This window comes from Mustela lutreola, chromosome 15, assembly GCF_030435805.1.
Source record: "Mustela lutreola isolate mMusLut2 chromosome 15, mMusLut2.pri, whole genome shotgun sequence".
Classification (NCBI taxonomy): domain Eukaryota; kingdom Metazoa; phylum Chordata; class Mammalia; order Carnivora; family Mustelidae; genus Mustela; species Mustela lutreola.
Genome location: NC_081304.1, coordinates 34,556,498 through 34,567,718, shown reverse-complemented (window position 1 = coordinate 34,567,718; position 11,221 = coordinate 34,556,498). Strand labels below are relative to the sequence as shown.

Genomic DNA, 11,221 nt, shown 5'->3' with positions numbered 1-11,221 from the left:
TTGGTGAGAGTGTGGAGAAAAGAATCCTTGTACACTATAGTGGTAATGTGTATTGGTATAGCCATTATGGAAAACAATATGGAGTTTTCTCCAAAAAATACAAAATAGAACTATCATATGACCTAGCAATTCCACTTCTGGGTATTTATCTGAAGAAAATGAACTCTAACTTGAAAAGATATATGTATCCCTATGTTCACTGCAGCATTATTCATAATAGCCAAGATATTAAAACTACTTAAGGGTTGTCAATGGATGAATAGAAAAAGAAAAATATATAATGGAATAATATTCAGCCTTTTAAAAAAAAGAAATCTTGCCATTTGTAACCACATGAATGAACCCTGAAGATATTAAGCTAAGTAAAGTAAGTCAGACACAAAGGACAAATACTACATGACCTCACTTATTTGTGGAATCTAAAAAAGCCTAACTCATTGAACCAGAGGGTAAAATGGTTCTCACAAGGGGCAGGAGAAATGGAGAGATATTGGTCAAAGGGTACAAGCTTTCAATTATAAGATGAATAAGTTCTAGAGACTTAGTGTTCAACATAGTGACTATAGCTAATAATAATGTACTGTATACTTAAACTTTGCTAATATAGATGTTTTCTCTCACCACATACCAAAAAAAGGTCACTATGTGAGCTGATGGATATATTAATTTGGTTAATGTGGTAATCACTTTACAATGTATCAAATATCAAATATCAAAACACCATGTACATCATGTACCCCCCTCTCTCTGCCTGCCTCTCTGCCTACTTGTGATCTCTCTGTCAAATAAATAAAATCTTTTTTAAAAAGTGAATTATTTTCACTCTTAAGTAGATATACAGAAACATTTTTATTAATTAGTATTAATTGCTTTATTTATAAAGTTCTTGACCATAATCCATTCCTAATATAATTTGCAATGTATGAATTTGAGAGGATTCAGTTCCTTGATGAAACAGAAAATAATAAATACTCTTCCCTAAAACTGGTCAGGAAATATGAAGGAAAACCATACAATTCAATTTACTCAAAAAAATTTTTTGTGCTTTTATGGTTTTGATATAACTATAATGTGCACAAGCTGATCATTCATTTTCTTTGCTGTGCAGCCTGGTATTGGGTTTGGTGACTCTGATGTCCAGCTGGGCTGCTCTTTCCACAAGGGCTTTGTGGTTCTTTGAGGAGACAATGTGAGCAATCTCTCCACGGTAAGATTTGTTGCACATCAGCAGCACTTCAAGCTCCTTGACATTGTGGACTAGGAACTTCTGGAAGCCCCTGGGGAATATGATTTGATTTCTTGTTGCTACCCTAACCAATACTGGGCATCAAGATCTGGCCCTCTAATCATCTGTGCATCCTATTGTCAATGCCTCTGGGTTTCTGGCAGTTGCGCTTAATTTTGACATATTGGTCTGACTGGTGCCTGATGAACTTTTTGGTCCTTTCTTTAATGATCTCGGGCTTCACCAGACGTCTGAGGGCAGCAACATTGCCCTGTAACACACAGCTGCCACCTCCACAGGTAGCGTGGAGGAAGAGAAAGGAAGGTGGCACGCGAGGGCTCCATCTACTCAAAACTTTTAAACCAGATTATAAAGCTAAGTCCACCTGAACCCTTAGTGGGTTAGGATTTCATTCCTAAGGCTGAAATAATTTCATTTGTGGTCAAGTCAGCTCCAGGAGCAGAAATATTGCCAAAGATATTTTAAGGTCAGTAAGAAGTACACTCTGCTTAAACCAATTATGAAATTGTCAGATCTCAGATGACAGCCAATTTCATGCATTTCAGAGCCAATGAATTTATTTAGTCACAACAATAATAGAAATTGAACAAGAAAGATAGCATTACATATAATTCTTTGGGGGGATCAAAATAGATGATGACTTACAAATAAAGTTCTGTGGGTTGGCATATATTATTTTTTTAAAGATTTTATTTATTTATTTGACAGACAGAGATCACAAGTTGGCAGAGAGGCAGGCAGAGAAAGAGGAGGAAGCAGGCTCCTGGCAGAGCAGACAGCCTGATGTGGGGCTCCATCCCAGGACCCTGGGACCATGACCTGAGCCGAAGGCAGAGGCTTTAGCCCGCTGAACCACCCAGGTGCCCTGGCAAATATGATTTTAAGAAAAATATGTTGTAGGGGAAATGTGGATTTATAATTATATTGTTTAATAATTAATTAATAATTATAATTATTAATAATTATTAATTCATGATTATTTTCTGCTTATTCTATCTCATGGACTCATTTAAGAGAAAACTAACATGTAAAGTTAAATAATATATTTAATCTTTTTTCTTCTGTATCATTTCATTAATAAAAGAGGATGATAAAATACATTAAGGTAGAAAGCAATGCTTACAAACTTCTCACTTTTGTATAATTTTTAACCCATGGATTCTAAACAGTGCCCTATAATACATACAAAAGGAAATAGTTTAACATAATTAGTAATAATTTCATGCATCCTTCAATATAAAAGCTTTTATGAACTTAGAATAATTCATATGAGCTTTTTCTAAGACTGTTCTTTGTAGTGTGTTTGCATAATAATAAGATCCAATCTGTTAGAAAACAAGTAAAGGACAAATGGTCATCATTTTGGTCTAATGATGTTTAATGCAGTTTTAAGCAATCTGCTAAAGACAAAAGGTGGCCACTCAGACATAGCCAATTACTTATTTGTGTGGCAGATGAAATCTTTAATAATGAATCTGATTAACATTCAATAATAAATATACGGGCTGGGAAAATGACCAAGCCACCTCAACCACCAGCAAACATCAACTAAGGCTTTGCTCGAATTGAGATCAGACTGGTATTCCAGAAAGGCGCATTAAGATAAAAGTTTATCAAATGTGTTAACATGGACTCCCCTAAAAAATCTACACAAAATCTGGAAAATAGACCAAACATCTATATGAGTTATATGTATTTAATTGTTTAGGGATTTTTAAAAGAAGATTTTATTTATTTATCTGACAGAGATCACAAGTAGGCAGAGAGGCAGGCAGAGAGAGGTGGGGGAAGCAGGCTCCCCACTGAGCAGAGAGCCTGATGTGGGGCTTGATCTCAGGACCCTAGGATCATGACTAGAGCTGAAGCCAGAGGCTTTAACCCACAGAGCCACCCATGCACCCCAAGAGATGTTTTAAATCAATTTGGTTTGATCCCCAAACACTGAAAACATTATAAAAATCATGCTGTAGGAGATTTAGCAGTTACACTGCTTAAGTTTTTCTACCAATGACATTTTTTTAAAAAGATTTTATTTATTTATTTGACAGACAGAGATCACAAGTAGGCAGGGAGGCAGGCAGAGAAAGAGGAGGAAGCAGGCTCCCCGCCGAGCAGAGAGCCCAATGCGGGGCTCGATCCCACACCCTGGGATCATGACCCGAGCCAAAGGCAGAGGCTTAACCCACTGAGCCACCCAGGTGCCCCTACCAATGACATTTTATGAAGGGATTCTCTTTTAATAATACTTATATTCTGAAAATGTCTTTGATCCAGTGGGGTTTAATAACTGTTTCATATCTAAATACATCCTAATTAATAATGTACAATAGATGGGGCACCTGGGTGGCTTAGTGGGTTAGGCGTCTATCTTCCACTCAGGTCATGATCTCAGGGTCCTGGGATTGAGTCTCACATTGGGCTCTCTGCTTGGCAGGGAGCCTACTTCTTCCTCTCTCTCTCTGCCTGCCTCTCTGCCTACTTGTGATCTCTCTCTGTCAAATTAATAAATAAAAATCTTTTTAAAATAATGTATAATAGAGGTTAGATGAGAATATCACAAGTTGTATTTTTAAAATGATTTATTGAAGAATAACATATACACAGAAAAGTACATAAATAAAGAGGCTACTGAATTTTCACAAAGTGAGCACATACGTTAACCAGAAAAAGATTTTTAAAACTAAACATCAAGAAATGGCATCCTAGAAGCCCTTCTAGTCATTAGATCCCTCCCTGCCAGACCACTAACCCAATTTTAAATATCATGTATTAGTTTGGCTTGTTTTTTTTTGAACTTAATCTAGCTTTTTCTCTCAACATAATGTTTGCAAGATTCTTGCAAACATGTTTTTGAGCAGTTATAGCTCATTCATCCTTTTTGTGCAAATATACTATTACACATATATATATGGTAGATTTTGGATTATTTATTTATCCTATGGTCATCATTTTATAGGTATAATGAATTATGCTGCTACGAACAATCTTACACATGTCTTTTGGTGAACATATGTATGCATTTCTGTTGAGCATATATCCAGGAATATTGCTGGGACTTAGAATGTAAATATATTCAATTTTATTAGATACCGTGAATCAGTTTTCCAAATGGTTATACCAATTCACATTCTCATTAGCAATGTTCTATAATTTCTCCAATCTTAGCATTTTCTGTCTTCATTTTAGCCATTCTTTTAGGCATATTAGGTAGTGTTATTGTTTAAATTTGCATTTCCCTGATAACTAATAAGGTTGAACATATGTTCATGTATTTATTGGTCATTTGAATACCTTTTTTGTGAAGTGCCTATCTAAGTCTTTGGTCTGCATTTTGTCTTCCAAGCCAAACTGTAATATCTCTTAAAATTGGTTCTATTAACCAGCATATAAATGAAATTTGAGTTATTATTCTATTTTTAAAATAAGAAAGGAATTGAAATATGTCAGCATTTTCAGGTTTCTGAGCTTATAATATAATTTAAAAATCATCCAAAAAACATTGCCATTGGATTCTAATGAGCTAACTCATCATATTAATTATGGTTAAAAAAAAAAAAAAGCTAGCAAGTACTTAGCCTGAATTTCCTATTTAAACTCTACCTCTGGGGGCACCTGGGTGGTTCAGTGGGTTAAAGCCTCTGCCTTTGGCTCAGGTCCTGACCCCAGGGTCCTGGAATTGAGCCCCACATCGGGCTCTCTCCTCAGTGGAGAGCCTGCTTCCCTTACTCTCTCTCTGCCTGCCTCTCTGCCTACTTGTTATCTCTCTCTTTTAAAAAAAATTTTTTTAAATAAAAAAAAAAAATACACTCTACCTCTGGGGGCACCTAGGTGGCTCAGTCCTTAGGTATCTGCCTTTAGCTCAGGTCATGATCCCAGACTGCTGGGATTGAGCCCCACATTGGGCTACCTGCTCAATGGGAAGCCTGCTTCTCCCTCTCCCACTCCCTCTGCTTGTGCTCCCTCTGTCACTGTGTCTCTCTCTGTCAAGTAAATAAAACAACAATAACAAAACTCTACCTCTGAGTAACCATATAGCAGATAAGAAGTTCCTCATCCTAAAAGTACTCTATATAATAATATAATATAGAATGAGAGAAATGGAACATCACTATTTTGCAATCCTTAATGAATTAATAGCTCTAGATATTGAACATCAGTGACTGTTAACATCATCAAAAGAGTTATACATATGCTTCTTGATGGAAGAATAGAATACTACTTATGAAGTAGTTTTCAAAAAAAATTACTAGTTATATTAAAAGACCAAAACAAACAAACAGTTTGAAGAGACAGAGCATCAGAAGCACTCAGACATGGCAGAGATGTTGAAATTACCATACGGAAAACTTAAAACATATAATAAATATGTTAAAGGCTCTAATGGAAAAGTGGACAGCATACAAGAATGTCTAGACAATGATAGACAATGTAAGCAGAGAAATGAAAATTGTAAGGAAGAATCAAAAGGAAATGCTAGAAATTAAGAACACTGTAACAGAAATAAAGAATGCCTTGATGGGCTCATCAATAGATTGATACGCTCTCAAGAAAAATCAGTGGGCTTGAAGAAGTGTCAATTTAGAACTTCCAAATTGAGGGACACCTGGGTGGTTCAGTCCATTAAGTAAATACCTTTGGCTCAGGTCATGATCCCAGCATCCTGGGATCAAGTCCCCCATGGGGCTCCCTGCTCAGGGGAGAGCCTGCTTCTCCCTCTGCCTGGCACTCCCTCTGTTTGTGTTTGCTTTCTCTCTTTCTCTGACAAATAAATAAATAAAAATCTTAGAAACTTCCAAATTGAAATGCAAAGAGAAAATATAATGATAGAGAACAGAATATCTAAGAAATGTAAAATTAAAATTACAAGAAGTATAACATGTATAATAATAATACCAGAAGTATAAAAGAGAAAGGAACAAAAGGAATACCTGAAACAATAATGACTGACAATTTCCCAAAACTAATGAGAAACATCAAAACACAGAACCATGAAGTTCATAAACCACTGATAATAAATACCACAAAATCTACACCAACGTGTATCACATTCAAACTTCAGAAAATCAAAGACAAAGAAAATTTTGAAAGAAGCCAGAGGAAAAAACATTTTACCACAGAGGAGCAAGGATAATAATTACATTAAACTTCTCTTCAGAAAACATGCAAGCAAGAAAAAAAAAAATAGTGGAGTAAAATACTTAAAGTGTTGGGGCACCTGGGTGGCTCAGTGGGTTAAGCCTCTGCCTTCAGATCAGGTCCTAATTCCAGGGTGCTGGGATGGAGCCCCGCATCAGGCTCTCTCTGCTCAGAAGGGAGTCTGCTTCCCCCCTCTCTCTGCCTGACCCTTTGCTTACTTGTGATCTCTCTCTCTGTATCAAATAAATAAATAAAATATTGTAAAAAAAAAAAATAAAATACTTAAAGCATTGAAAGAAAAAAAACAACCTAAAATTCTATTTCCAGCTAAGTTAAACTTCAAAAATGAAGGAGACATACATTCTCAGACAAGCAAAAATGGAATTTGAGGGACTTTTTTTTACCCATAGGCAACTTCCATGTTTTGCAAGAAATGTTAGAAGAAATTCCTCAGAAAAAAAGAAAATTATATAGATCAGTATTATGGGCTGAATTGTCTCCCCCCAAAATTCATATATTGGAGCCCAAACCTCTGCTAACTACATTTGAATATAGGGTCACAAAAACAAAAGCAAAAACAAGTTAAAATAAGATCACTGGTGTAAGACATACTCTAATATAACTGGTGTCCTTATAAGAAGAGGAGATTGACTTCTTTTGTGTTAAATATTTTGTAGTGTACTCTTTTAACTCTTGTGTCTCTTCCTACATTTTAAAAATTATTTCCTTAATGGATGCTCTGGGGATTATAATTAGCAACTTAACTTGAAACAATCTATTCAGATTAATATTATCTTAATTTCAATGTTATATACCAAGTTTCTTCCAACATCTCCATCCTGTCACTTGTACAATTGTTGCCACACAATTTATGTCTTTAATATGAATTCATCAGTAGTTTTTATAATTATTGTTATACTTAGTTGTCATTGAAAAGAGGTAAAAGGAAAGGATTATAAACAAACATACATTTATGCTGTCTTCTTTTTTTTTTTTTTTAAAGATTTTATTTATTTGTCAGAGAGAGTGAGCACAGGCAGAAAGAGTGGCAGGTAGAGGCAGAGGGAAAAGCAGACTTCCTGCTGAGCAAGGAGCCCAATGTGGGACTCAATCCCAGGACGCTGGAATCATGACCTGAGCCGAAGGCAGCCACTTAACCAACTGAGCCACCCAGGCGTCCCTTTGCTGTCTTCTATTTATTTCTGAAATTACTTTTACCAGTGCTCTATATTTCTTCATGAGTATTCAAGTTACCATCTGTTGTTGTGTTTTTGTTTTTGTTTTTTCATTTAGCCTGAAGGACTCCAGTTAGCATTTCTTATATAACAAGTTTGCTAGTAATATATAATCTGTTTTTGTTTATCTGAGAGTATCAGAATTTCTCCTTAATTTTAAAAAAGATTTATTTTTTTGGGCACCTGGGTGGCTCAGTGGGTTGGCCTCTGCCTTCAGCTCGGGTCATGATCTCAGGGTCCTGGGATCAAGTGCCCCACCAGGCTCTCTGCTTGGCAGGGAGCCTGCTTCCTCCTCTCTCTGCCTGCCTCTCTGCCTACTTGTGATCTCTGTCTGTCAAATAAATAAATAAATTCTTTTAAAAAAAAGATTTATTTTTTATTTGAGAGAGAAAATGAGTGTATGAGTGGGGGGAGGGGCAGAGGGAGAGAGAGAGAGAGAGAGAATCTCCAACTACTCCTTGCTGAATATGGAGCCAGACAAGGGGCTTGATCCCACGACCCTGAGATCACGACCTGAGACAAAATCAAGAGTTCGATGCTTAACTGACTGAACCTCCTAGGCATCCCTCTCCTTCATTTTAAAAATTAAACTCATTTTGAGATAGCTGTAGAATGATATGCAATTGTAAGATATAATACAGTGATCCCATGACCTGTTGCCCAGTTTCCAAACATATAATATCTTGCAAAATAAAAGCACAATATTGCAACAAGAATGCTGATATTGAAAGAGTCAATATGCAACATTTGCATCATGACAAGGATCTCTCCTGCTTTATAATAGCCACACCCACTTCACTCTCACTTGCATTTCCTCCTTAATCTTTGGTAACCACTAATCTGCTCACCATTTGAATAATTTTGCATTTCAAGAATTTTATAAAAATGGAATCATACAGCATGTAATCTGTTGAGATTGGTTTTTTAAACTTAGCATAATTCTATGGAGATACATCCAGGTTGTTCTGTGTATCAATAACTCATATCTTTTATTGCTGTTTAGAATTTCATTGTGTATAAAGTACAGTTTCTTTACTAACCTGTTGAAGAACATCTGGGTTGTTTTCATCTTTTAGCTGTTATGAATAGTGCTGCTATAAACATTTGTGTATGGATTTCTGAGGCAACACAACTTTCATTTCCCTGGGATAAATACCTAGGAGTGAATTGCTGTTATATGGCAATAGGGAGGATCCTTAGTTTATACATCAACTTTAAAAGTAAGACTTTATTTACTGTATCTAAAAAGTTATCACCTTAGCCAATGTCACCAAGGTTTTCTCATATGTTATCTTACATGAGCATATGTTATCTTACAATGAGTTTTATACTTTTGTGTTTTACATTAGGTCTGCAGTCTTTCTGAGTAAAGTTTTATGAAAGGTTTAAGTCTAGATTCACTTTTTTTGCATGCAGTTGTCATACCTTTTATTTCCTTTTCTTGTCTTATTAGGGTTTCCTGTACAGTGTCTTCAAGAAAGGCTACTATCTTTGCTCTGTCATACTGCTTTTGTTCCTTTGCCAAATATCAGTTGACTGTATTAATGCGGGTCTCTTTCTGTACTCTGTTCTGTTCTGTCAATCTATTTAGCTATGATTTGTCAATACCACACTGTCTTAATTATTGTAGCTTTTTTTTTTTTTATGTCTTGATGTTATGTAGAGTCAGTCCTCCAATATTGTTCTTCTCTTTCAATATTGTGTTGGCTATTCTGGACCTTTGCCTCTTCATATAAACTTTCAAACCAGTTTGTTGACATCCACAAAATAACTTGCTTGGATTTTGATTGGGACTACATCGAGTCTATAGATCAAGTTGGAAAGAACTGACATCTTGATAATATAACCATAAATATGGTGTAGCTTTACATTTATTTAGTTCTTCTCTTATTTCATTCTTCAGAGTTTTGCAGTTTCCTTGTCTACATCTTGTACCTACTTTGTTAGCTTTATACCTAAGTATTTCATTAGTTCTTTTGACTAGTGTAAGTGGTTTTATGTTTTTGTTTTTGTTTTTAATTTTATTTATTTATTTGACAGACAGAGATCACAAGTAGGTAGAGAGGCAGGTAGAGAGAGAGAAGGAAGCAGGCTCCCTGCTGAGCAGAGAGCCCAATGTGGGGCTCGATCCCAGGATCCTGAGATCATGATCTGAGCCAAAGGCAGAGGCTTAACCCACTGAGCCACCCAGATGCCCTGGTTTTGTGTTTTTAATTTCAAATTCTACTTGTTCGTCGCTGGTATATAGGACAGCAACTGACTTTTGTGCATTAATCTCATATCCTGCAGTATTGCTATAATCACTTACTAGTTCTGGGGTGGGGATGTGTTTTGGTTGATGTGGGGTTTTTTTGGATTTTCTACATACATCGTTATGTCATCATTGAACAAAGACAGATTTATTTTTTCCTTCCCATACTGACTACCTTTTATTTCCTTTTCTTGTCTTATTAGGGTTTCCTGTACAGTGTTGAGAAGGAGTGATGAGAGGGGACATCTTGCTTTGTACCTGATCTTAGTGGGAAACCTCTGAGTTTCTCACCATTAAGTATAATGTTAGCTTTGGTTTTTTGTAGATATTCTTTATCAAGTTGAGGACGTCCTCCTCAATTTGTAGTTTACTGAGAGTTTTTATCATGTTGACTGTTGAATTTGTGAACTTCTTTTTCTGCATCTATTGATATGATCATGCGATTTTTCTTTTTTAGCCTATTGATGTGATGGATTACATTAAATGATTTTTGAATATTCAGTTAGCTTTGGCTGGTTGGGATAAATCCCACTTGGTGGTGATGTATAATTCTTTTATACGTTTTTGGATTTGATTTTATAATATTTACTAAGAATTTTTACATCCATGTTCAAGAGAGATATTGTTCTGTAGTTTTCTTCTAATGTCTTTGTGTGGTTTTGGGATTAGGGTAATTCTGGCCTCATACAATGAGTTAGGCAGTATTCCCTCTACTTTATCCTCTGAAGAGATTGTAGAGAATTAGTATAATTTCTTCCTTAAATGTTCAGTAGAAATAATCAGTGAACCCACTTGGGCTGGGTTCTTTCTGTTTCAGAAGATTATTAATTATGGATTCAATTTCTTTAATAGATATAAGCCTATACAGATTTTCTTTGAGTGGAGTTTTGTCAAATTATGTCCTTCAAGAAATTGGTCTATTTCATCTAGACCACTAATATTTGTTGTTTATGTTATTTCTTTGTTATCCTTTAAAGTACACAGGATCTGCAGTTATATTCCCTCTTTCATTTCTGACATCAGTAATTTTTGTCCTTTTTTTGCTTAAACTGGCTAGAGGCTAGTTGATTTTTTATCTTTCCAAAGAAGCACCTTTGTGTTTCATTGAATTTTTTCTATTATATCTTGTTTACAATTTCATTGATTTTTGCTCTGAATTATTATTATTTTCCTTCTGCTTACTTTGGATTTAATTTGCTCTTCTTTTTTCTAGTTTCCTAAGGTGGAGACTTAGATTTTCAATTTTAAATCTTTCTTCTTACATATGCATTCATTGCTATAAATTTCTTCTAGGCGTTGATGTTGCTGCATCCACAAATCTTGATAAGTTGTGCTTTCATTTTCATTTAGTTC

General features: G+C 35.5%; 1 pseudogene; it reads right to left on the bottom strand.

Moving 5' to 3' along the window:
- Nucleotides 1-1,084: 1,084 nt before the first annotated feature.
- Nucleotides 1,085-11,221, bottom strand: part of LOC131815619 (large ribosomal subunit protein eL32-like) — a 33,257-nt pseudogene continuing 23,120 nt past the window's right edge.